We start from the raw sequence: 26,836 nt of genomic DNA on the forward strand, positions 1-26,836 counted from the left end.
TCAAGCCAATAGCTAATGCCACGGCTGAGACTCCGAGGTCATCTACTGGGGTTTTCTGTGAATTGGGGTTTTTTTAATTGTCATAACTATTTCAATATAATTGGTTACTTTTGTAATCATATGGATTTTATTTTATGCATTTAAAAGCCGTATAGAGACAGGAAGGAAAAAGGTGGGAGGGAGAGATTTCAGAACTGAAAATAAAATGAAGTTGAAATCAAAACAAGAAAAAAATCTCACAGAAAAGATCCACAGGCTTCACCAGAACACAAAAAGGTTCAGGACCGCTGATGTAGTTCACCACCCCACTCCCCATTTTACAGATGGGAAAACCAAGGACCCAAGCAGGGAAGAAATTTCTCCTGAAGGTTAAAGCTATTATGTAGTTAGGTCTAGATTATATACCTTAAACTTTATATTCTCTTGAGAGAGATAACACATTTATATATGATATATAGATACACATACATACGCTGTTAAGATATTTGCCCACAGATTGGGGTTTTTTTCTTATTCTTAACTGGAAAAGAACCGGGGGGGGGGACGGTGGCAGGGGGTGGTAACCAGGAGCCTCTCTTCCCCCTCCCCCCATGCCCTCCTTTGAATCCAATAAAGCCAGCCACAGGTGGGTGAGAGCAACAGAGCGTAGCGCCCCCCCCCCCACCTGAGAAGCCCTCCCCTGTCTTTTTCCTTTTGTCTCTGCTTGCCCTGAAGGGAAATTTGCCCCCACAACAGGCTTCTGATCGGCCTGCTCACCTTGTTCTTATTTCTCAACCTCCCCAGAACAGGGAAGGAGAGGAGGCTGGAACAGTAGCCTAAGGTTTCTCTAAATTAGCTTCCCAACTGAGAGAGAAGGGGGGAGGGCGGAAAGGGCCACAGGCCTCATGAAGTAACCTAGAAGTCTAGCCCACCCTGATTGGTGGGGGTGGGCCTTTGTGGACTTGGACATCTGCCTCATGAGCCCCCCTGTCGAGGGGAAGTGCCAGAGGGTCCTGTACCCTTTTTTCCAGGAAAGATAAGCACATTACTTCGTTAATAGAGTAAACCAGGTCAATAATTCAGCCGTATTTCTGTTTTATGGTATGATTTCTATCTAACTACCGCACTTAAAAGGACAGTAATAAAATTCTCGTAGCTCTGCTAATAGGTTACCAGTACCCAGGCTAGATGGCATTGAAACCTTGCCCTGGCTTCATGTTTTTCAAAATGACTGCCTGACTTAGCCTAGGTCATTTAGTAGAATGAGTGAGCTCCCTCCTTTTTCACCCCATAGCACTGGTAGAGAGTTTCATCTCCAGAGAAAAGCAGGGGCCTACCTCTTAAGAGAAGCCACTTGGCCAGATTATTTCAAATAAAATACATGCCTTGAAAAGTGTGGCATAGGATGGCCTGGGTTTGGTTTTAACTTATCTTGATGAAGCCTAATTCGCTGCCCCCAAACTTGATCAAGTTTCCTCTAAGCGGCTGTTGTCCCAGACAGATAAGCTGTAATCCTCAGCCACCATATTACCTCTTATCTCTCCCATTTAGGGTTGCCAGGGTTTGGCCCTCCAACGGCTGCTGAATCTGCAGGGGGGCTCATGGGGGCTCCAGCTCTGTCAGTCCCCCAAATGGTAATGAACAGACTACTGGGCCCATGAGCCAGGCTGGGAAGGAGACACTAGGCAACAATCATTTAGCAAAGAAATGCTGCTGGGTCTAAAGCAGGCAATCAGTATTCATCAAGGGCCCTAACTACGCACCAAGCACTTCTGGCAGCGGCCCTTATCTGTGCTGTAGCTGGAATCCAGAAAAAGGAAGAGCAGGGCTTGGGAGCAGACATGGCCAAAGGAAGGCTGAGCACATAGGAGACTTGTTAGGTGCCTACTGTGTGCCAGGCCTACTGAGTACTAGACCCTAAGGATCCAAAGGCAAAATTAACAATGCTTGCCCTTCAGGAGCTCACAGTATATTGTGTTCTTCTCCAATAATGTGCGTGTGCATGGATAAATACAATTTTGTGTGTGTGTATCCAAAGTAACCCCTGGGATGGGTCAGAAGGCTTAAAAAAGGTGGTATCTGAGATGTCCTATGAAGGAAACAGAACTGTAAGAGGTGGAGGTGAGGAGGGAGAGAATTCCCATGGAAATATGGGCCAATTTCAGAAGTGCCTTGTGTACTTGCCTTTCCATGCTGCTGTGAGGCAGAATGGGCCCTGGGATTTCAGGAAGAAGCCCTGACTTGGAGTCCTGCATCTCCTCCTCCCAATCTGTTTCCCTTTCTGCAAACTGGGGATACCAAAGTTTCTCTTACCTACCCCACATGGACCACAAAGGTCAAGAAGCCCCCAAACTTTCATACGTAAATGGCACCCTTCCTACTGCCCACCGTAGCCTGGTTTCCTCCCTCTCCTACTTAGCTCCTTCCCATTGGTCAGTGGTTTTTGGAGAGGAAGAATGTCCTTCTAAAGGAGAAAGGACTCCAAGCAGTTACAGATCTCTGAACCAAGTGGTTCTGACTTCAAATATTCAGGAGCAGACAGACATTAGTTCCCTTTGTTTGAAAAGCACCTTAGAGAAATAAAGGGGAATGGATGGGAGCATTTGGAGCGCTTTCTGCCCCAGGGCTCTGTGACGTTGGGGATCTGGCGCCCACTGAGGGTATAAGGATCCACCCTCACCAACTGAGAGAGTCCTCGTCTCTCGTGGGGCTTGACTGTCTCCATTTCTGACCTAGGAAAAATGCCACAACCGACCGCTTTTAGCCTGCCTGCCACCTCTGCTAACCTAGGAAGGGAGCACAAAAAGTCACCGAGCAACCAAGAAGGATGACAGCTGACCTTCATATAGCATTTTCAAGTATGCAAAGAACTTTACAAGGATTATTTTTTCTGTGCCTCATAAACCTATGAGGCAGATGCTATTATTATCATCCCAATTTTCTAGTTTGGGAATCTGAGGCTTGGATTTACCCATGATCACACAGCTAGAAAATATTAGAATAGGATTCGAACCCAAGTCTCCTGACTCCAAGCCAGCCTTCTTTCTCCTAGACTTTGACACTGCTCTACCAAAGCATGGCACAGGTTCCATGCTCTTCACTCATAAGAGGCCCCTTTGAGTCCCTTCCCAGCACCAATTTGCCCTTAATTTACACAGAATTCTAACAAGTTTGGGAATCTCCTGTCCTGGCTCACAGCTTATATAAGTAGTATCCAATTAGAGGCACAGCAGGGAAGGGGGCTGCTGGAAACCAAAGGGCTGCCCATCAATCAAGGAAATGTTGGAACAAATTGAAGGATACAAGTGTAATGAAATATGATTGTTCTGTAAGAAATGATGGGGGGGCAGCTTTAGAGAAACCTGGGAAGACTGGTATGAGCTGATGCAGAGCAAAGTGAGCAGAACTAGGAAGACATTTCATACAGTAACAACAACATGGTAAAGACAACAACTTCCAAAGACTTTAGACCTCTGACCAGTGCCATACCAACCACAATTCCAGAGAACCAATGAAGACAAATGCTAAGAGGTACTAGCCTCCAGGTGCAGAGAGATCCTATTTTTAGACCTAGCCAGTGTGGGAATTTATTATTCGTTGACTATACGTATTTGTTAAAATAATTTTAATTTATTTTTCCCCAGTGGAGGAGGGAGAGTAAAAAGAATTTTTATTAATTGGAAAAAAATGTTTTAAGAAGAAAGAACTCAGAAAGACCAACAGTCTGGAGCCATTTGTTCAATGCAGAGCCAAACAGCATTAGACACACCTTAGTAGCCAATTATCTGGTGTGGTGATTGCCACTCGTAACGAGGACACTGAGTTAGAAGAATAAATTAGTTACCAGAATAAATTATCTTGAGTCATCTCTGGTTAAGAAGGATGAAAAGATAGTGATACATTATTTACTGCCTTTTAAAAAGTTCTGAACTTTACAAACACAAAAAAGAACATTTCCATATACAAAGTAGAACATAATCATGTTGAAATGAACAAAAGTGACCATGGGAAAAGACGAGTATATGTGAAACTACCAGTCTTTTTTTAGGTGTTTGATCAATTCAACCTTTCACTCTTCACGTTTTCTATTTGTCTGTATTTCCTTCCAAACTTACGTCTGTTTTCTTGGTGTGTTTTTTAAACGTTCAATTAACCTACTTTCATTATTTTCTTTTTGTTTTTGACAGAATTATCACTAAATCCTCTTTGCCCAGCAAAACAAAACTCCACATTGACTATGTCCAGAAATCTATGGCTGATTCCACCCCACCCCACCCCCACCACCTTGGAGCCCCTCCCTCCCGCCCCAGCCTTGTTTTCCTCATGTGTAAAACAATGAAGTTGAATTAAATGATCTCTCAAGTTCCTTCCAAATGTAAGTCCTGTGATTCTTAAAAAAAAAATGTACTAATTAGATCTGAACTGAAGTGGATGTACTCGAGGACCGAGTCCAGCCTTTTCGCAGAAATGCCTCACCTCCAGGCCACTTGCTGTGATTTAAAATCAGCAATAAGACTTCGTTAGGTGGACTGGGAGAGCGGTCTAAGAACTCTGAAATTCTTTCAAAGAGTCTACTAACAGAGTCTGTGGGGGTGGAGAAGCCTTAGAGCCAGAGGCAAAGGTTTGTTGAGCCTGAGAACCAGAGAAAGGGGGGGCGGGAAGAACTTTGAGCCAACGGAGAAGGCTTGCCAAGAGCTAGGCAGTACTTTCAACTGAGAGAGAAAGGTCCATGTGCATGTGGACCTTCTGAGGTGGCAGCCGCTGGAGATGGAGGCGATGGATGACACATCATTCGAGATTAGAGATTTAGCGCTCAGATAGCTGTAGGTACCTTTATGGACCATTGGGATGTTTGCAAAGCTCTTTGTGGTTTTTTCCCCCATTTGAACCTCTCAACAATCCTGTCCTGGAAGTACTGTTGTTCTCCCTATTTTACTGTAATGAAACTGAGGCTCCTCGTGAAGGTTGTAACTTGCTCAAAGTTAGCCGGCTATGGAGTTTCTGAGGTGTGATTTCACGTCTGAGTTTGCAGACTCCCAAGAGCAGTGCTCTGCTCACTGCACCAAACTGCCTCTCCCTTCAGATTCCACTCGAGGATTACTAAGTGAATCGCATTCGCAGAGTCCTGAGATTAATTGGCTTTCAGTTTCACTGAGTTCACCGTATAATGTTGCTGGGCCTATGTAAATTATAACTTCCGAATTTTGCTATAAATGAAAAGTTTCAGATGAAATAAACATCGATTGGTTTGGTCTCAAACTAAAAGATACTTGGGGTTTTTTTGCTAACATTTAAGTTCTTTTAAAAATGTTGACGTGCTTTCATGTGCCTTTTTTTAGCATAGGGTGTTAGCAAATAAGGTTTTCATTATTTAAAACTCATGAGCCTCATTGTCATTACCCATATTATGGAATAAAGGCCATTGCTGGCATTGAAGGATTTTGCAAAGCAACATAGCCCTTTTCTAGTATTTCTCATCTCTACTTTTGCTTCATTGTTTTTTAACCAGGTTGTGCTTTGGAACTCCTTTAGTTGAAGTGTCTTAAATTTATAGTTCCGAAATGGACTTAAATTACCGACTTACTTGTGCTGAAAAATAATGGCATCCTGTTGTTGAAAGTCAATTATTGAGAAAGGACATAATCTAAAGTATATTCTGTGTGTTTGGGACCTCTAAACATAAGTAAAGTTAACAATTAGTAATGAAACACTATGTCTTAAAGAGGACTGGTTTTTGGCAGATAATGGGTTCTAGTGCAGGTTCTGTGCCTACCCATTTGTGGGGCTTTGGACAAGCCATTCATTCTCTGGGCCTCCTTTTTTCTCATCTGTAAAAATGAGGAGGTTGGACTAGATCCCTAAAATCCCTTGCAACTCTGAATTCTATGACGTTACAAGATTAGCGCTCTTCATAATTCAAGACTCAGTTGTTGGAAACAAAAGTAAAGAAAGAAAAATACCTGTTCAGCCCACCTCCTCGGAGGTCTAAGTGCTGGTTCAGTGTCACTCTTTCTACTAATTAAAGATCCGAGGCAGGAGAGGGCATGGGGAGAGAGCAGAGAGAGGGGGAGAGAGCTCGTTATTCCAAGAGGTCAGCATCCAAGTCCCATCTATGTGACCTTGGGCAAGTCATTTGACTTTCCTTGGCCACAGTTACCTCATGTGCTCTTAATCTGTCAAATGAAGGGTTGTACCCAATCACCTCTAAGCTTCTTTCCAGCTCCATGGAACTCTAAGAAGCAAAGCATATACAGTCCCTGCCATCATATCACTTACCAATCAATAGCTCAGCTCTTGCCAGAAGTCTGTCACACCTGTGCGAGTCTGCCAGGTTTCTCCCTTCCTTTTCCACACAAATGCTTCCAACCATGGCATCACCAAATGCTTTAAAATTCTCACCAGGATGTCTGATTTTCCACTAAAAGCTTGTTTCCTAGCTAACATAGGAAGGACCAGAACTGAAAACAAGTTTTAAGTCCTGAGAAGGAGCCCAGTAAGCTGAGTCTTTTTGTTTTAATTTGCTCCCAGTCAACTAGATACTATGCAATGGAAAAACAGAAGGGGCCCCTAGAAATGCTAAGAGCTAAAGGGTTCCCAAAATTAAGAAGCAACATAATGTCAACAAAAAATGTCCCAGTCACTTTAAAGTTTGCCTTTTACTGAACGAAGGGCTTTCTTCTCCAAAGGCTTATGGGGAGGCCTGGCAAGATGCTAATTCATTTAGCTAGAAGGGAAGTTAACATTCCGGATAGGAGAGTCAGAATCCCCAAGGATCTTGACAGGCCAGAACATTGCGCCAAATGTAAGAAGCGTATTTTGAATAGGGATAAAAATAGTCTTACATTGGTGTTCAAAAATCAGTTTTCAAAAGTGTAAGGTGAGGGAGGCCTAGATAGACATGAGTTCATCTGAAAAAGATCCTGGGGGGTTTTGTGGATGGCAGCCTCAATAGGAGAGTGATGTGGCAGCCAAGAAAGTGAATTCATTCCCAGGCTATATGGAGAGGTACCATGTTCAGAAGTAGATGATAATCTTGCTGTATTCTACCCTGATCAGTCAGTTAGCAAACCTTTGTTAAGTCCCTACTGTGTGTCAGGTACTGTGCTAGGCACTGGAAATACAAAGAATGACAAAACAATTTTACAGTCTAGTGGAGGCCCTAGGTCAGGTCATACTTGGGATATCCATTCTGGGGTACCACATTCTAGGAAGGACATTGACAAAAATGGAGAATGTCCAGATGAGGGTAACCAGCATAGTGAATGGCCTCAACTTCATGCTATATGAAGATTAGTGAGGATTTGTTGAAGGAAAGGGGGATATGTAGATTGATATGTCTACAACAGATGTAGCCAAGGGAACAGAAGACTTGGAGGGGGTTTTGGTGGAGGGAGTGGACATGATAGCTGTTTTTGGCTATTTGAAAGGCTGTCACACGGAAGAGACAGTAGACTAGCTTTATTTGGCCCCAGGGGTGTAATGTAAAGAAGTAAATTTAGGATGGCTATCTGGAAACATCTGTTATTAATGAGCTATCCCATAGTAGAATGGGCTGCCTTGATAGGTAGTGAGTGCCCTGTCACTGAAGGTCTTCAACCAGAGATTACATGGCTACATGTAGGAATCATATAGGAAGGCACTGCTGTTCAGACATAAAGGATACCGGATGATGGTTGGAGTCCCTTTTAACTCTTGAGATGATGTAATTGAGGAATGGTTGAATAAATTGTGATACAACATGAAGGAAACCAAAAGATTAGATGCAGATTCACAGACCGAAGCAATGTCAGAAAATAAATACCAAACGGTGAACGAAGAGAGGAAAAGAAGAAATGGCATAGCTAAGAACTCCCATTTCTCTAGAGTTTTGAGGTTTGCAAAGCATGGGTTCTGGTTGATTGAGAATGTAACAGCATTGTTTCCTCCCTCCCAGCTATTGGCTCACTGGGATACCACTAGGAAAGTGGTTTTTTGCCATTTCCGTGATCCAATAAACATCAGGGAAGCACCTGCTAGGTCCAGGTGCTATACTAGGTGCCAGGGATGTGAAGACCCAAATGAAACAAGCCCATCCCTCAGCAGCTCCCGTTCTGGGAGTAGGGGAAATGACAACATGCAAACACCTAATCATTTGAGGAGGAAGGAAGCACTGGCAGCTGAGATCATCAGGAGGGGCTTTGGGCAGAAGCCAACTGGCCCCCTGAGCTGAGTCTTTAGGAGATGCTAAAAGAGATGAGGAGGGAATGTAGGCCAGGCATGGGGCCACCCATGTGGATTCCTGGAGGCTGGAAATGGGAATGTGAAGTCTCAGGGAAGAGCTAGCAGGCCAGTCGGGTAATCTCAAACTCTGCCCTTCATGAGGGAGTAGGAGAATTGATGGAGTGAGAGAGAGAGTGTGTGCATTCTCCACCAGCACCCCCAGAAAGCACTTAAATTAAGGTCAGTGGAAAGGATTTGGAAAGCTTGGTCTGGAGGTGGGAGGCGGAGAACAGGGAGAAACCTCAATTGTTTGGAATTTCTCTGTAAAACTGTTTGAAGAGACCTGGGCTATCTGGTCACTCTTCTTTCGCCTTGCTCCAAGCCATCCCTAACTTCCTAGAAATTGGACCTCAAAGGGATCTTGGAATTGACTTTTAATCAGACTTTCCCTCGTTTCCTGGAGAACATCAGAAGGTCTAAGCTTTAGAGCTGGAGGGCACCATAGAAGATGGCTACTCTGGCCCCTTCATTTCACAGATGAAGAAATTGACATCCAGAGGGGTTGAATAACTTTGCCAAGGTCCCACAGCTAAGTAGAGGCAGAGAGGGGCATTCAAACCCAGGTCATGTGATTCCAAATCCAGCTCCCTTGCCCGCCATTTACTTATGAAAAACTGATACGCTGAACTGATTCGTTGGAGCAGATCTTCCTAAGACTTAGGCAGCAATCATTTTGATAAACAAATTTGGCTAGCCTAGTTTGAATTGCCACTAGTGCCTTGAAAGGAATAGGATGGCATTTGTTCTCAAGAATGTCCTGTACTTCACTTAATTCAGACTTTTCTCTAGTTTAGGCCGTTAGGGAGTATGGTTTACCAAAGCCTTAATTACATAATCACAAACTCTCAGTGCTGAAAAGTGACCTCTGAGGACATCTCATCCAACCAGTACCTGACCACAATGTATATTACAACTCAAAGGGCAAATCACCACCACCACGCCAAAGACATTTTTATTATAGTTAAACTCTGATAAGAACCAAAGGACACAGAGCTTATTTCCCCTTATAGTTCTTCTCCTGAGAAGGTTTACTCAGCTCTGAACAAAGAAGCCTTACAAATGCTTTGGGGAACTCAGTGGAAAATTTTGACTTGAATTTTATTAAGCCCCCGAAGTTAGTTCTTTCCGCTGATTTTCTCTGTAGTTTTCAGAGGTGTTCAGGCAACTTAAAAATGCCAAGAAATTAAGTAAGTCAACAACTTAAAGTAGTAAGCTTCAGAGAAAAGCAATGATGAAAAATGACCACAACATTTCCTTGCTTTAAAAAAAACTCCTGATTTAATAAATTTCTATTCAATTTCACAAGCATTTATTTTGTACCAGATACTGTACTAGGTACTGGAGATGGAAAGAGAAGAAAGAAATGGTAACTATCTTTAAGTAGCTTATATTCTACTGGAGGAATACAAAAAGGACACAAACACAAAACACAGTATACATACAGTGGAGAAGACCAGCAAAGATGGAGGAGTAGGAGCGGTAGGTACAGTCCAGTTCTGTCCCATAACTATTCCAAAAAAGATCTAGGAGGAATGCCAGACCGAAATGTGAATAGGATGAACTCAATGATAAAATAAGAGGACAGCAGATATTGCAAAATTCAACAATTTATTGTTTACAAGAAATACACTTGTGACAAAGATTCACATAAATTTAAAATAAGGAATGGGAACAAAATCTTTTATACTTCAGCAAACCCAAAAAAGTAGTAGTATAGTAATGAGCAAAAATAGATCTGATTAAAAGAGATAAACAGCGACAGTACATTATGTTTAAAGGTACCATTGACAAAGAATTATTATAAGTTCTTGACATATGCAACAAATGACATAACGTATAAATGCTTGAAAAGGTAAATGGGTTCTGAGGAGAAATAGAAACCTAACATAATAGTGGGGACCTCAGTGCACCCATTTTGGACCTAGACAAATGTAACAACAAAAAGTGAGAAATCAAGAACCTGAATAGAATTTTTGAGAACTTAGATATAAAAGATTTCTGTCAATTACTGACTAAAAATAGAAAGGAATGTACATATCTCTCAAGACTACAATCGCACATTTACAAAAATTGGCCTCGTATATGGGCGTTAAAAACCTCATAAACGAAAACATATGCATATCCTTTACTGACTACATTGCAATTACAATTGTGTTCAATAAAGGGCCATTGAGAAAAGAACTACAAGTTAATGAAGACTAAATAGTGGTCCTATGGTATTGGCAGGTCAAAGAATAAATCATTGAAATAATAGATCGTTTCATCAAAGAAACTTTACAACAATGAAAAAAAGTGCCAAAATTTTGGACATACAGCCAAAATAATTCATAGGGGAAAATTTATGTCTCTAAACACTCTTACTAACAAAAAAAGAGAAACATCAGATTAATTAGCCATGCAACTTCCTTAAAGATGGAAAATCAACAAATTTTTAAAAATGAATTAAACACTAAAACAGAAACTTAAAATTGAGGTTAACAAAATTAAAAGCAAAAAAATCATTGAATTAATAAAAAGGAGCTGTTTTTTAAAGCTGATAAACCACTAGCTAGTTCTACTTTAAAAAAAATTATTAGTGCCAAGAAAAATTAAGTCACAAAAAATGAAAAAAATAAAGGAAGTTATTAGAAACTATTTTGTCCAATTATATGCCAATAAACCAAAAAACTTAAATGAAATGGATGAATATTTATAAAAACAAAATGCTGAGATTCAGAGTGAGAAATAGAGAACTTAAACAACTTAATCTCAGAAGAAGAAAAAAATCGAACAAGTCAGGGATGAACTTCCCAAAAAAAAAGCCAAACCCAAGACCAGATGAATTTACAAGTAAATTCTACCAAACATCGAAGAGCAATTAATTCCAGTATTACACAAACTGCAAAAATAGGAAGAGATCTAACTAAATGCCTTCAATGATATAAATAAGGTCTTCATACCAAAGCGAGATAAAGTCACAAGAGAGAAAAGTAATAAAGTTTTCTATCTATTATATAACAAATAGTAATGTAAAAAATATAATTAAATTTTAGCAAAAAAGCTATAACAACATATCAAATATTTCATACATTATAACCATATTAAATTCATATAGGGAATGCAGGTTTGGCTCAATATTTGGAAAAGTTAAACATAACAGACCACGTTAATAACAGGAACAACAAAAATCGTTAATTATACCAGTAGATGAAAAAAGGCATTTAACAAAATAGTACATTTTTCTGTTTTTAGAAAGCATTAGAAAATATAGAAGTGATTGTTCTTTAATTGGGTAAACAGCTATCTAAAACCAAGAGCCAGTATCACATGTAATGGACGTAAACTAGATGCCATTCAAATAATATCCAGGGCAAAGCAAGGATGTCCATTAATAGCACTCCTATTTAATGTAATTTTGGAAATAACTGACTAGAGCAATAGGATATGAAAAAGAAACAATAGAAAAAAGCAAAGAGGAAACAGTTTTCTTTTTCTTTAGGTGATAGTTTTCTTTTTCTTTAGATGATAGAATATTTTACTTAGAGCCTCAGATATAAACTAAATCCTCACAAATCAACAGCATTTCTGTATATTACCAACAAAACCCAGCAGGAAGAGATGGTAAGATGTCTTTCATTTAAAAAACCTACAGAACATACAAAATTCTTTGGGAGTATGTGTCTCAAGACACACAGGAATTTTAGGAACACAACTACGAAACACTACGTACGTAAAGACCTAAGTATTTGGAGAAATAGTAATTCTTCAATGGGCAGGCTGATCCAGTGTAATGAAAATAACAAGATGACCTAAATTACTTGATTCAATGCCGTACCAATCAAGGTACTGAAAAAATTACTTTATGGAACTAAAAAAAGAAATATACAGAATTCATCTGAAGGAATAAAAGGTCAGACATCTCGAGAGAAATAATGGGAAAAAAAGGACGAGGGGGTAATGAAAAGAGCCAGACAGTATCAGATCTCAACATACAGTCTAAAGCAGTAATCATCGGAATGATTTGGTACTGGTTAAGAAAGAGCTTGATCAGTGGAACAAACTAGATACACAACGTAGAGAAGCAAACGAATACAGTGTTCAGTAAATCCAAAGACTCCAGCTAATAGACTAAAGACTAGCTATTAGATAAAATCTACTGGGAAAACTTGAAAGGAATCTGGCAGAAATTGGGTCTAGGCTCCAACTGTACACCATAAACTGATAGTAGGTCCAAATGGAAGTATGATTTCAATATAAAAAGTAATACCAATTAGAGAAACAAGAAAGAAAAACTTCCATTTAGGTGTACAAATAGAGGAAGCATTCGTGACCAAACAAGATATAGAGGACCATGAAAGAGAAAATGGACAGTTGGGATTATCTAAAATTAAAAAGGTTTTCTACAAACAAAACCGATATGGCTAAGTTTAGAAGGGAGATGGCTAACAAAAGAAAAAAATCTTTTCAACAAGGTTCTCTGACAAAAGTCTAATTTCCAAGAAATATCTTCAAGAAACTAATCCAATTTTATAAGCATTAAGAACCATTCCCTAATTGAAAAGTGATCAAAGAATATGAACAGGCTGTTTTCACAGATGGAAACCTAAACTATTAATAGCCATATTTAAAAATGCTCCAAGTCACTAAGGATTTTAAGTTAAAGCAACTCTGAGATTCCACCTCATACCAATCAGATTGGCAAATAAGACCAAAAAAAACCCAACCCAAAATGATGAAAGGTTGGGGGTGCTACAGGAAAATTTACACATCGATGCATTGTTACTGGAGCTGGGAACTCATGTCACCATTTCGGAATGCAATTTGTAACTATGCCCCAAAAGTCAGTGACTGGTGACTGACCCAGCGATGTGAATCCCAAAGAGATCAAAGGATGCAGAAAAGGCAGCAGGCCAGCTGTTTGATTGGCATGAATACGTGAAGGGGAGTGATAGGTAATGATCCTTTAATGTAGACTAAGCCAGGCCGTAAATGGCCTCAAATGCAAAAAAAAAAAATGGTATTTTAACCTAAAAGCAATAGGACGTTGCCTTTGTTCTAGAATGACATGGTCACATTTCTGTTGCCAGGGGTGTTGTGGGAGGTGAGGGGCACTGGGAAGAACCTCTTTAAACTTAAAATGAAAACTTCAGGACTCAACGATTTAAAGGTCAGAACTGGAGGGGACCTTAGCTCATCTAATCCCTCTGGAGAGCTCGTCTAATGGAGGAAGAATCTGAGACTGAGAGAAATGACTGGCCCAATGGGACATGGCTAGAAAATGACCAACCGGATCCCAAGCTTTCAAATCTTCCCTCCCCCCCCCACCCCTGCCGATGCCGGCTGCTCCCCTACAGAGAGAATAGAGGCTCCTTCGAAGGAGCTTTGCATTCTTTCCATGGCAGATACAAGAAAGGTCCTTCATTGATTATATACTCCCTTTTTCTCCTACAAGATATCTTCCAGCTCAATTTGTGAGTTCTGGGCAAAGAACAGATGATGGATTTTTCTTTTTTTACAAAAAGACTCAGAAAAGAAGTGAAATGCAGAAGCGAAGTTTGTTTTGCTGTTATTCCTTTGCCAAATGCAGTGAGTGACATGACCACTTTGCATTGTGGGTGATGCTCAAGGCCTTCTTCCCCGAGAGTGATTAACTGACTTAGAATTCATGACTCAGATGGATGAGAAGAGATGCTCTCCACGGGCATGTGGCCAAGCCCATCTCTCTCCTTTGCTGTCAGATTTCTGGGCAAAATTGATGGCTGATGCTTCCACTTGCCCACTGGCTACTCTCTCCTTACCCCTTTTCAATTGAGCATTTGCTAGCCCCTACTGAGACTGCTCTCTCAAATGTCACCAATGACCTAATGGACAAAGGCAATGGTCTTTCTTTCAGCCTTCAATCTCCTTTACTTTTCTGTGCAGGTGACCATGTTGTCTATCCCCTCCTGCCCAATGTTTTCTCCTCTTTTATAAAAACATTGTTCCTATTTCTCTTCTTGCCACTCAGAATGTCTTCTTTACAGGCCTCTTGCCTTCTTCCTAGCCCTAAATGTTTTTTGTTGTTCTGTCATGTCCAACTCTTCTTGGTGACCCCATTTGGGGTTTCCTTGGCAAAGATCCTGGAGTGGTTTTCCATTTTCTTCTTCAGCTCATTCTGCAGTTGAGGAAACTGAGGCAAGCAGAGTGACGTGACTTGCCCAGGGTCACACAGCTAGTATGTGTCTGAGGCCAGATTTGAACTCAAGAAGATGAATCTCCCTGCAACGGGCCCAGCACTCTAGCCACTGCATCACCTAGCCATCCCTATCCCTTAATGCGGGTGTTGCCTAAGGGTCTGCCCTGAACCTTTTTCTCTTTTCTCCCTTGGCAAGCTCATTCGTTGCCATGGTACCACTGTTAGGGATATGTTTGTTTCTTACTACTTCCCCTCCCCCACATAGTGGAAGTGCCATGAAGGCAGTAATCTAGGTTGTATCTAATTTTGGTATCTCCTTTAAGGTGGTGAGCACAGTATTCTGTGCACTGGTGCTTGACAAAATGTTGGTTGAGTGAATGAAGATAGTGTTTGATGTGAAGCTAACTGAAGGAATCCCCTCCTGATAATTTTGTTCCCAGGATGATATTAGAGCCAAGATCCTGCTAGAGAAAAAAGAGGAAGACTAATGAGTCCCGATGTTTTTGTGTGTTCCTCAGAGCCAAAGTAGAGAACTCTAACCCAGGGACGGAAGGAGCATTTCAAGCGTGGGACTGTTGGACTCTGCCAGCCATCTTTTCTTAGCATTCTGAGCATCCTTCATAACAAGGCTCAGGCTCCACCACTTCCACCCCCGCCCTCTGTCCCAGTTATCAGTACCCATTCTCTCCTTCCTCCTCGTAGTACTTTGGATTGGGGGGCTTAAACAGGACATGCATAGATCTGCCCTTCCTTATTCTTTCTGGTTGATCATGTGTGTTAGCTCAGCAAGTGGATACTTTGGGGATGATGAAGCTATTCCCTTATTGGCTCCTCAGCAGGAAGAGAGCTAATGACTCAGTGGATCTTTGAGTCCTCTGATTTTCTTCTTCTATGTGGATAGCAGATTTTCCTTGAGGAGTGGTGGTGGGGGGAAGGGTGGTTCTCCGTAGCCCCCACCTCAGCCATGAGAACATGGTAGCAAAAGCTTCTACATTTCCTAGGTGAGCCTGATCTTGGATTTGGGACTGTCTGTTCCATTTGTTCTTGATTGATTGGACACGAACAACCATCAGTCCTGGGGTAGACGAAGCCAGTCTTGGAAGCCAACCATGTAAATTGGCACGATTCAGTGGTCCTGAGTCCTTTGGTCAGAGCTGATTGGTGGCAAGAAGGGGTAGTACCTGGGAACTATTTCAGGGCTCTTGGAATCGATAACTACCACCAAGCCTAAACCCTGATCCAGCTTGCCTAAAGATTCAATTTTAACAGAATCATTTATTATAAATAAATGAAAATATTGCATGTAACATGCAATTCACATTATTAAAAAGCTTCCACCCTTCTTTGTTTGTTTACAATTTGCAGAATTCTTCTGAAAGAGGCATATATATATATATATATGCACAGGTCTGCAAAGAGTACAGATTTAGAAGATAGCAAATGCTTTAGAGGTTGTATTTGAAGGACTATCTGCCACAGTGACTCTACACTCATCACTTTTTAAAACGAGAATATTTTCATACTAGCCTTGTCATCTTATAGATGTGACAGAGGAACCTAAAGCCTAGAGATGAAGACCTTGCCCAAGGTCACGTAGGTAGTAAGTGGCCCAGCTGAGGTTCCATCCTCAGCCCTGACTTGATTTTCAGTTGAACCAAAGCTAGTCAGTTTCATCATTGGACTTTACTTTAAAGACAGAAATCTTCACTCGCACCATACCCCAGTATAGCAAAAGGGGCTTCCATCCTTATCTCTGATAGATCAGGAGTTTTTTCATGAAGATTTCCAGGAAGGCTTAGCCTTCTGGGTATTGTGTGAATCACAGGGAAGAAAGCTGCTGTGCCAGGGCCAAAAATCTGACTCCTCTTAATGATGTTACAGAGTACATGGGTCCTGGGATCTCCATTACCTTACAACAAGCTGACCCCTTTTAATGAAATTACGCCATATTAATCATTGAGAATTGGCCAGGGAGGCATGAGGCTCTGCCCCTTGTCTTAGAGTGGTTATGATGCTGGCACTGAGCAGTGAGCAGCCCGCTTTCTCTGTCTGCTCTTGCTCCCTCTCCAGCCTGCTTCCCATTAAAGGGTCCCACTGTTGTGGCTCACTCTTCTCTCCCATCTGGCTTCCATTTTGGTTCCTATATATCTTGGATGGAACCAGAGCCATATCTATAGATATGAGTAAATATAATACATATTCTATTCAACAAGCATTTGTTAAGTACATATATCATGCCAGGTGCTAGAAATCAAGACACAAACAACAGTCCCATCCCCCAGGTTGCTTATGTTCAACTAGAAGGATACAAGGACCTAAGTAAATAAAAAGCATATGCAATGTAATTTCAAGAGGGAGATAGTTCTAGTGACTGGGGGGAATTGGGAAAAAGTCTCATTTGGAAGGTGTCACCTGAGTTGTGCCTTGAAGGAGGCTCAGATCTTGTGAGAGAGGTATGAGAAATGGAAGGGCTGCCAGCCACATAGGACGACTCTTCCTAACTTCCTAAGTGTAGGTCTCGCTATGTCTCTCTTCATCCCCCACCAACACGTACCTCTCTCAAATAAGTTTCAGTGGCTCCCTTTTACCTCCGGGATCAAATAGAGTTCTCTGTTTGGCATTTAAAGGTCTTCACAACCTGGCCTCTTCCTCCCATCTCCTCACTGTACAATCCAGCCACACTGACTTGTTGGCCGTTCCTCAACCTGTACACTGTGCGTTTGTACTTGGCTATTCTCCGTGTCTAGAAGGCTCCATGTCATCACCTCTACTTTCTGCTCCCCTGGTTTTCTTCAAGAATCACTTCAAATTCCAGCTTCTACAGGAGCCATTTCCAGGTCCCCCCTTTTCCCAGCATACTGCTTCTTCCTCTATGATCATCTTCTAGCTTCATTGTAAATATCTTGTATGTGTCTAATTGCTTGCATGTTGTCTCTCCCGTTACAATGGGTGTTCGGAGAGAGCAAGTTGCAAGTGCTGTAGAAATGGCTGTTGACAGACTTTAGCTATATATCTGTCATTCAAACCCATGCCTTCCTGATTCCAAGGCCAGCTCTTTAGCCACTCCGTGGGTAGGAGTTGACTGTACTAGAGATTGAAAAAAACTGAATGTTTTAATATAATCATTTATTATGAATAAATGAAAATATAGCACTTAAAAATGCAATTCGCATCATTAAAAGCTTCCACCCTTTTTTTTGTTTGTGCACAATTGGCAAAACTCTTTTGAAAGCTGAATATATATGCACAGGTCTGCAAAGAGTACAGATTTAGAATATGGCGAGTGCTTTAGAGGTTGCATTTGAAGGACTATTTGCCACGATGACTTTACACTCATCCCTTTTTAAAGTGAGCATATTTTCATAGTAGTCTTCCTTTCATTGTTTGAAATAAGAAAGCATTCTTATAGAGTTGAAATTAAGGAAATATGCCTACTAGCAAAGAAATGAGTTTAAGTCTCTCTCAGCACTGGCTAAGAAGACAATTCCTTCTTGAACCCAGGACTTCTTGAACTTTTTCCACTGGTGATCCTTTCAGCGCTTTTTAAAGTATGAGTCACAATCCACAGTTTAAGAAGTGCTGCCCCCGCGTAGGGAGATTTGAAGTTGCATGGGGTGTCCTAAGGTGAGAGTATGGAGGAAGATTGTTTTAGTGCTATGGGAATCAGCCTGGATTTGGAGAGGGGGGGCCAATTTTGAGTCCTGGCTTCCTACCTGAGTGACCTTGGGTAAGTCATTTCCCTCCTCATTTTCTCTTCTGTAAGAGTAAGTCATTAGAAAGAACCAGGCACTCCAGTTCCCAACACCCCAGGAACAGGCAACATCAGCTAAGTAATAGATGGCAGAATGGTTGGCCCAAATGCTGAGATCTTTCTTAGGCATTCTCCCTCAAGAATGACTTCTTTGCTGTGGACCACAGGCCATCAGCATGTGCGTTATGCGACTGTTGAATGGGATGGGGCCATGGAAGGGAATGATTCCTTTTACCCTTTGTGGGATCTCCAGCAAGCCTCTCCCAGGGCCCACCTGCCAAGCTCCCAGGCACAGTTTATTACTCCCCCCATGCAATTATTCTGAGGAAGACACTGTGCTGTATATGAAGGTAGCGGCCAGATTTACTACTCAAGCTGCTGAGGGCCTTGTCCTTTTGCCGTGTAATGAATTCTCTTATATGACTTGGAGCTTTCCGAAGGAGGCAGTCTAAGGTCTGGCTGTGATATATTCTTAATTGCCCTCCACAATTGGGGGGAGTCCTCTTACCCGGATCCCTCCCAGTTGGCTTCTTAAGGAAGTCAGCCTTGTTCGCTAATTCTCTCCATCTCAGAAGCACTTAGAATGGGTTGCCTAGCCCCTCATTTGCCTTGTAGCTGCCCCACATTGTGTAATGGGGAACATAAGGAGAAGGCAGCCAAAACCAGTACTGCACACACGTGTATATGTACCTGCACACCCACGCTCAACAACCACCAGCCTGGCTAGGAGAGAGGCATGTGACGGAACTGGGGGGGGGGGGGTCAAGCTAGATAAACAAAAGACATCACCAGTTGTTCCTAAAAATATGTCCATTATTAAATACCTTCAGCAGGCAAACCCAGAGGAAATGGCTAATGACTCTTGGGTGTTTTGGGTTTGTTCTAGGAGTGGTTTTTGGCTTTTTTTCCTCTTTCCAAGAAAACTTCTCCTGAATGTATGTTGTCTTCGAAGCCCCTAAAACTCAATTTCTAGGTCACAAAACCAATCTCTGATCTTGATTTGCTTTCTTTCTCTTTAATGGATGGAGGCACTATTGGTGCTATCGCCTGGGTACAAGGTAACTATAAAACACAGGAAGACATTTCTCTTCTGAATGTCCAAATGCCTTTAAAAATGCCTGATAAAATCAGAAAGCTCCTTCATTTTAAAGGAAAAAAAGGCGACCCAGGCAAAAACCTTTTACCTAACCTAAAAACCTTTCAAGAAGCAGTGCACGGAATCCGATGGGAATGAGATGCCTAAGGACAAGGACATTCGAGCCTTCAGGGGAATGCAAAGGATGAGGAGTGAAAATATAGTAGCTGTGATTTAGCACACTGCCATGCTTCCAAGGATACCAGTTGACTTGATGCCGGAATCTGGAATAATAATCTTGGCTATTTAATGCTATTTAAGGCTCCTCTTGGCACCCTATTCTTAGTGCAGACCAAATTCCCCAGGAGACATGCCCATACTTGGTACGCAATGTCCAGGTGGTACTCACATGACTTGATACTGTAGATGAGCCCCAGAAGAGGGAGATGTCAAACCCTCGGGGCCGAATTACAATTTCAAGGCTCTAGGGGAGCCTGCTCCCCTCCTCTCTCCTCCCTTTCCCAAAGTGGTTGACATTGAACCACTTGCACAAAAAATGAAACTGTCAAGCCTTGACCATGCATCGTCTTTCTTCCCACCAGTGGAAGAAACATGAGCTGCCTTCTAAGTTTGCTCTGTTCCATAGATCCATGACCATAATTACACCTGCTGTCAGCGGGAGGTGCAGAGAACTATGGGAGAGACATGCTTAGTCAAGCTTACCCCTCCCTAGAATTTTCTTTCTTCTCTCCATTTCTTAATTATGGGGTCTTAATGCCCTTCTCTCATGGGAAAAAGAAAAGGGCAAAGCGTTTATTCATTCAGTGCCTTGAGAGCCACTAGGACATCTTCCATACTCTCCTTTCCCCCTTCAGGGGCCCCCTCCTCCTTGAGATGTGACTTCTTCAGGATGGGGAAGTCCAGGTATGAGAACTGCAACCTTCCACCAAGGTGGATCACACCCTAGCTACAACCCATTTAAGCCCAAGATTGTTGCTTGAGGCATATGGAAGATATAAGTGGCATGCAGAAGGTCAGAACACTACATAAATACGAATTTGTTGGTCCGTGAGAAAGGCAGTGTGTCATAGTGACTAGAGAGCCAGCCTCAGAGCAAAGGAGACCTAGGCTTAAGTCCTGCCTCTGACATATGCTGGCTGTGTGACCTGGGTAAGTCAACCACTCAGTGCCCCAGACAAGTCTCTAAGACTAAGCTTCAAAAGAGGTACAAGCTTGTCTGAGTCTCCTCACCAAAATTTCCCAGTCTCAGTGAAATCCCAGGTCCAATAGCTATCGTTACAATAGCTCTAGAAATGCAAGGAACCTTTGAGGTCTCAGCCAACGCCTTTGTTTGGCAGACAAGGAAATTGAGACCCAGATAAGTAAAATATTGTGTCCAAGGTTATACAGGTAGAAATGTCAGGCTAGATTGGAACCTAAATCTTCAGGATTCCAAGTTCCACTATTCCACAGTGCCGATCTGTTGCTAGTTGAAGAGAACTCCTTAGCCTAGCATTCAAGGCCTTCCTCAATATAATTTAAGGAAGCCTTGTGTACCAGTAAGGCAATAATAACAATGCAGACGATAATTGTCAAACTCCCTACGTGGTTCTGCATTGCAAAGTATATGAGACTCTGCACGAAGAAGGCAGAAGTAGTAAACCGTTTGTTCAGACACCAGAGAACCATATCCCACAAGCCATGTATCCAGTCCATCTACTTCATCTTAACAGCAAGGAATATCACACCATGGAGCCTCTCTGACCCCTTGCTAGGGTCTTCACTAAAACAAACTCACGGTACGGTTAAGGCAGCCCATTCAGTTCTAGAAGGTAGCCGTTAGCAGCCATATTGTCCGTCTCTCTCTCTCTCTCTCTCTGCATTTCCTGTGACATAGCTTACTTTTCCTGTCAGGAAGCTCCTCCTACCACATGTCTTAGGCTTTCTGTGATGTAAGCAGGTCACATGGTCTATTAATGGGTGGGAAAGATATTCAAATCCAAATTGCTACTCCAGCCTGCTAACCAGCCTTCTTTCACATCACTCCCCTTCGGACCTTCTATCTAAACCAGTATGGACTCTACCCTTCTTACTCTTTCCTTTCCTGCTTCTTGGCCTTTGTTCATTCTGTCTCCCATGTTTGTAATGGTCTCTTTGCACATCTCTGAAGTCCTCTCAAAGCCCTTCCCTTCCTCCAAGGGCCTAGTTTGGGTACTCTCTGTCACTTGAAGCCTCCCCTGTTTCTCCCTGATTCTCTCTGATTGTCGTGGCTTCTAAGTTGATCAAAGTTTCACCTTCCTGTTTGTGGCTCTCCTGTGTGCTTATATTTTCTCAAACAGTGGGATGGCTCCATCATCTTGTCATTATGAGTATCTCCTTCTCTGGTACAGGTCACCACCCATCTATGCATTTTCATCCCATTAATTCCTTGGCTATGTCCTTGGGTGAATAATCCACTGAAGAATCATTCAACATGCAGTTTCTGTTTCCTGGACCCCAGGGTAGTTATTCTCTCTCATTCACCACATACCCAGTCCACCTCTTTTTCCAACCATGCTTGTCCTCAGTACTGCTGTTTGTGCCTTTGTTGGTTATGGGATCATAGATTTAGAGCTGGAAGGGATCTCAAAAGCCATCCAATCCATAGTCCTCATTTTACAGATGAGGAAACTGAGACCTAGGGTACAGGATTTGTCCAAGGTCACACAAAGTAGCAAGTAGAGCAGAAATTTGAACCCAGGTCCTCTGACTGCAACTGCAGCACATTCCAGAGTCCTTTCATTCTTTATCTTTGTATCTCCAGTGCCTGGCACAAAGTACTAGTTTAACAAAATACTGTTTGAGTGATCAATTGAACCATGCTTCCACTGTTGTTTGGGTCACCTGTAATTGTGACTCTTCTAGGAGTGACAGCCATGTGGCATCACTAGGAGAATATTGGCATTAAAAAGGTAGAACTTTTGTGACCTGCCTAGCTTTTGAAAAAATGGCAATCCATTTATATTCTCATATATAGTTATGAGAGGCAGCATGGCCTAATGTAGAGAGGGCCCACTTTGGAATGAGAAGACCTATGTTTAAGTTCAGCCTCTGATATACTAGGTGAATAGGAGCAAATCACTCCACCTCTTATGGCCCCAGCCAACTCTAAGGCAATATTAAGTTCCAGACTAAATTGGCCATCTACATCAATGGAAGGAGACTCCACAATGGGAGTCCCCTATGCTGATGAAATCATACATCTGGACTCAGCTGCCCCTCCCCCAGCCTGACTCCAGTAACTTATGCATTAATTTTTTCCCTCCCTTCTACTGGATAATAACTACTTTGAGGACAGGAATCACGTGCCCTATTTCATCTCCAAACCCCAAGCTCACAGAATGGGGTATGTACTAATTGGCCATCTGACAAGGGTTCGTTGAAGCGGACTGTGTGGGGATGCCAGTCCCACTGCTGTAGAATGTTCTTGTTGATCTTGGCAACGCCATCGGCACCATAAATGTACATGGTCTTGGAGAGAAACCCGTTGGCCTGTCTCATCAAAAGCTTTTTTGTGCTTCAAGCCTAATAAATGTCCTTCTCACTTCCTGTCCTGTGGGTTGCTCAGATAGACATCCCCAAAAAGTAAGAAGGCCTCGGTGGAAAGTTATCACACCCAGGAAGCACTGCATTTCTTAACTAGTTTAACCCTTACTTATGAGGTCCACTATGAAATCCTGAGCCTCTTTCCTCTCTTAGTATTGATGCCACGATATTAGCTAACAACCTTCCACTGCTCTTGCTACCTTCTCTTGCCCTGGAAATAGAGAGCTCTTCATTCACCAATCAGCCGATAAGCATGTGTTTATTAAGAGCTCGCTATGTACCAGATATTGGACTATGTTCTAGGAGGGCAAATATGATCAATGAAGCTATCCCTACACTGAAGGTTTACATTCTAACATTAGGATTTCTTCTTAAAACCCTTTACAACCTGGCTTTGGATTTCATCATTGCACTGAAACTGCTTTTTCCAAAGTTATCCTTGAGGTTTTTTTATGTAAATGTGTGTGTGTGTGTATGTATATATATATGTGTATGTGTGTGTCAGGTTTCTAAAAACAAAAAAATACCCATGAACACTAATGTAACTAAATTATCCATAAAATTCAAATATTTAATTTAAATTAATCGAGAACTTTTGTACTTTTTTTTTAGAAGAACACTTAACTAGATAATATATTGAAATGTGAGAACTTAAAAGGAGTTTAAATACATGGAAATAAATGCAGAATAAAAGTAACTGAATTCTTTTATACTGAATCATATAATGAAAACATCTAGTAAACAATAAACCACAACAACTTCATAAACATTGCTTAATATGATTTAATTGGAATTTAACCATAAGTCTCTTTGTTCAATTACATTAATATATTTTCCTGATTTCTTTATATGAATAAAAGACAGAGGGAGAGAGAACACTTGGAAGGGCATTATTTACTAGAAAAAAGTCATGTTCTCTTTGGGGAGAGGTTTTCCAAAGGCTTCCTTTTTTGAAAATGCTGGAGACTTGTATACGGAGCAGTGGCAAAAGTCCGAAGCTTGTTGGCCCCACATGAGCTCTGTAAACTGTCTCTGCTTGCACTTTGTGCCAGCAAAGCAAGAAAACCTATATTGTTTACAGAACCAACAGGTCCTTTGGATACTCTATTAGCCATTTCTGTGATATCCCTAGCTTCAATTTCAGATATAATATTAGATCTTTTACCAGTTGAGTTAACTTCAACACCGTGAAATCTCGTACTCCAAGGAAAAGAAGGGTCAGCTACATTTTGGACATCCACCGATCAAAACATACTTTGTGAGGCAGAGGACCTGAGGTTCCCAGGCTCAAAGCATTTGGACTATCTCTGTGGTTTCACTAGAGAATTGTGATGTGTTACTAGTATAGAATATCGAAGAGGTGACAAGAGTATGTTCTTCTGAGAGCTTAATTCAGAAGTGTTAATTATAGTTTGCATGGTCTCAGAATTCAACATTCTTGCAGCAGGCTCATGATGCTGCCCTGTGGTTTTAACATCTTTATCCCCAGCAGGAAGTACAAGATGTTAGTATACCTTCTCTGTGCTGTACGGACCAATGTGTTGTTCTGCCACATTCTTGTGCTAACAAAGCTAATGCATCCATTTCCAGGAGAAGTGATACTTCAGTGGCTTACAACTAGTTGTTGCTACTAGATTTTCTGAAAAAATTTCTCTGTGGACAGAGATGACATAAGAGGCACCACAGCATCTGGGATAGGTTGTTAGGCGTTTTCTAATTCAACATGAGACACATTAGCTGGTAATTTGATGCTACTGATCGATTTGGGGGAGAGCGTGGTCCTCTCCCAGTTATCTTCCTTGAGGCAATCAGTAGCAATAGATGGCATAAATGGCCACCAGCAGTAGCCAAGGCTGAAAGTGCATTCTTGGAAACTTCAGCAGGATGCAAATTCCTAGGTGGAGGGTAGGCAAGACTGTCCAATGTGGGGGAGTACTCTCGACAATCTGTGACAAGCAGCTCCCATTGAACCACTGAAAGGTCAGAAGCCATAGGTGCAAGGTTTTATCTTAATATTTTTTTTAGGCTTTTTTGCTGAGGTTCATGGTCTCCATTTTTGCCTTAAATAGCTTCATTTTATTCATACTGATTGAATTTTCAATTATCTCTTGCCTGGAGGGAGAAGGCTCAATTTCTAAATCATCATTATCATCTGAATAGAAATTATAAACTGAACCACTGCTTAATAATTCACATAATGGTGTCAAAGTGCCATTTCGCCTATTCACTACATGGAAGAAATTCAACTGATCTCAGTACACTAAAAACGTGATTTGTTGGTTATCTGAGACCTTCTCTCACACCTCATTGCCACTGGAGCCCATGTATTTAGCCATTTGCCAAAGAGGGTCTTCCCATTGTAACTTCTAGTATTTATTAGTCCACCACACATAGCTAATGGCAGCTTCAAGGTACAACCTTCTGAAATGTTGTAATCCTTCAAGCAGTCATCTTCAGGCTCCATGCTATTCCAAATTAAATGTTGCTGACAGATTGGAATGCCTTCCAGTCTTTGAATTTGAACTTTCATGGGGATGCCAGGTTCAAAAGGTGGAATCTTCAACTTGAAGCACATCCGTATTGGTGTCTCAATGCAGCACCCTACAGCCTCGTAGAAAGGAATTTTGTAGTAAAATAGTCCCATGCTATCTTCCTTCAAGAATAAAAGTTCTGGAGGCAGAGCCAAGATGGCGGATTAGGGACAGCCACGTAGCTGAACCCTCCCAACACTCCCCTCCAAACACCTTTAAAATAACTCCTCAAATCAAATTTTAGAGCAGGAGAGCCAACAATAAGCCGGGGCGAGAGATTTTTCTAGCCTAAGAAAACTTAAGGGAGAGGCAGGAAAAGTCTGAAACACCAGGGCAGAAGTATGGGAAAGGTCTCTGGGGAGCCCAGACTGGCAACAGCAGCAATAGCTTTAGTAGCTCTCAGCCCAGAGATAGTGAAGGGGTCAGACAACAGCTCAGGAATAGTTTATAGGGCACCCTTTGCTGGGACTGGGTACAACTGGTGCTGACTGGCAACTCTATTGCCCATCTGCAGTTCTGAGTCAAAGTTCTGGGGCAGAGAGAAGAGTGCTGATGGTTGCTCGCAAGGGAGGGGCTCTGGTCACAGAACCAAAGCGGAGAAGAATGCTAAGTGTGCAGATACAGAAGGGGCCCTTCCTTTGTCAAGACCGGAGTGCAGATCAGAAGAGCAGTGACCATACTTCTCCCAGAATGACACCATCTTGGAAGTACTGACACAAACAGGGTGAAGTGACTTGGCCAGGGTCATAGCTATTAAGTATTTGAGTCCAGATCCAGTGCTCTATCCACTGCAGTGCCACCTAACTGCCTCTTTAGTCATTTGGGTGACTCTTGTTGGCACCATCTTGATGTCTCTTTTTCCCAACTTCCAGGTGACTCTTTCTCTTCCCTGACTCAGCTGTCATATTTTGAACTTGCCTTTATGTGTCTCACCTCCTTGCCCTTGTATAAACTTTTTCCTCACCCTGGAACGTTCTTATCTCCACCTCATGGAACCCTTCAAGGCTCAGCTCAAGGGAAACTACAAAGGGCCTTTCTGAATGGCTTCCAGCGCTTAGCAGCCTCTGGAGCTTGGGTTGTATTTTTTTTTCTGATTTTTATTTGCTTCTCTGTAAACGCCTCCTCACTAGTCCAGTGTAATCTCCTTAAGCCTTTATGTCCCCAGAGCTGAGCACAGTGCCTAGCACGCAACAGGCACTTAATAAATTATGTGGGTCTGAATTTTCTGTGTTCTAGGATGTCCAAGAAGTGGCATCTTTCCTCTGGTTTGAACCTTCTCCTGGACTCTTTTTAACAGGGGATCTTAACTTGGGGCCATGAGCTTTTTAAAAAAAATTAATTTGGAAAAAAAAATTTATTTTGATAGCTATATTTAAATATAATTGTGTTCCCTTATAATCCTGTGTATTTTATTTTATGTGTTTAAAAACCATATTGGAAGGAGGGCCCCATAGCCTTCCCCAGAATGCTTGCCTAAGGGGTCCAGGACAGGACGCACCAAG

General features: G+C 41.9%; 1 pseudogene; it reads right to left on the minus strand.

Annotated features, from left to right (window-relative positions):
• Window positions 1–24,505: 24,505 nt before the first annotated feature.
• LOC118832489 lies at window positions 24,506–25,450 on the minus strand (annotated as a pseudogene).
• Between the last annotated feature and the right edge of the window lie 1,386 nt (window positions 25,451–26,836).

The sequence above is a fragment of the Trichosurus vulpecula genome, chromosome X (assembly GCF_011100635.1).
Source record: "Trichosurus vulpecula isolate mTriVul1 chromosome X, mTriVul1.pri, whole genome shotgun sequence".
Lineage (NCBI taxonomy): Eukaryota > Metazoa > Chordata > Mammalia > Diprotodontia > Phalangeridae > Trichosurus > Trichosurus vulpecula.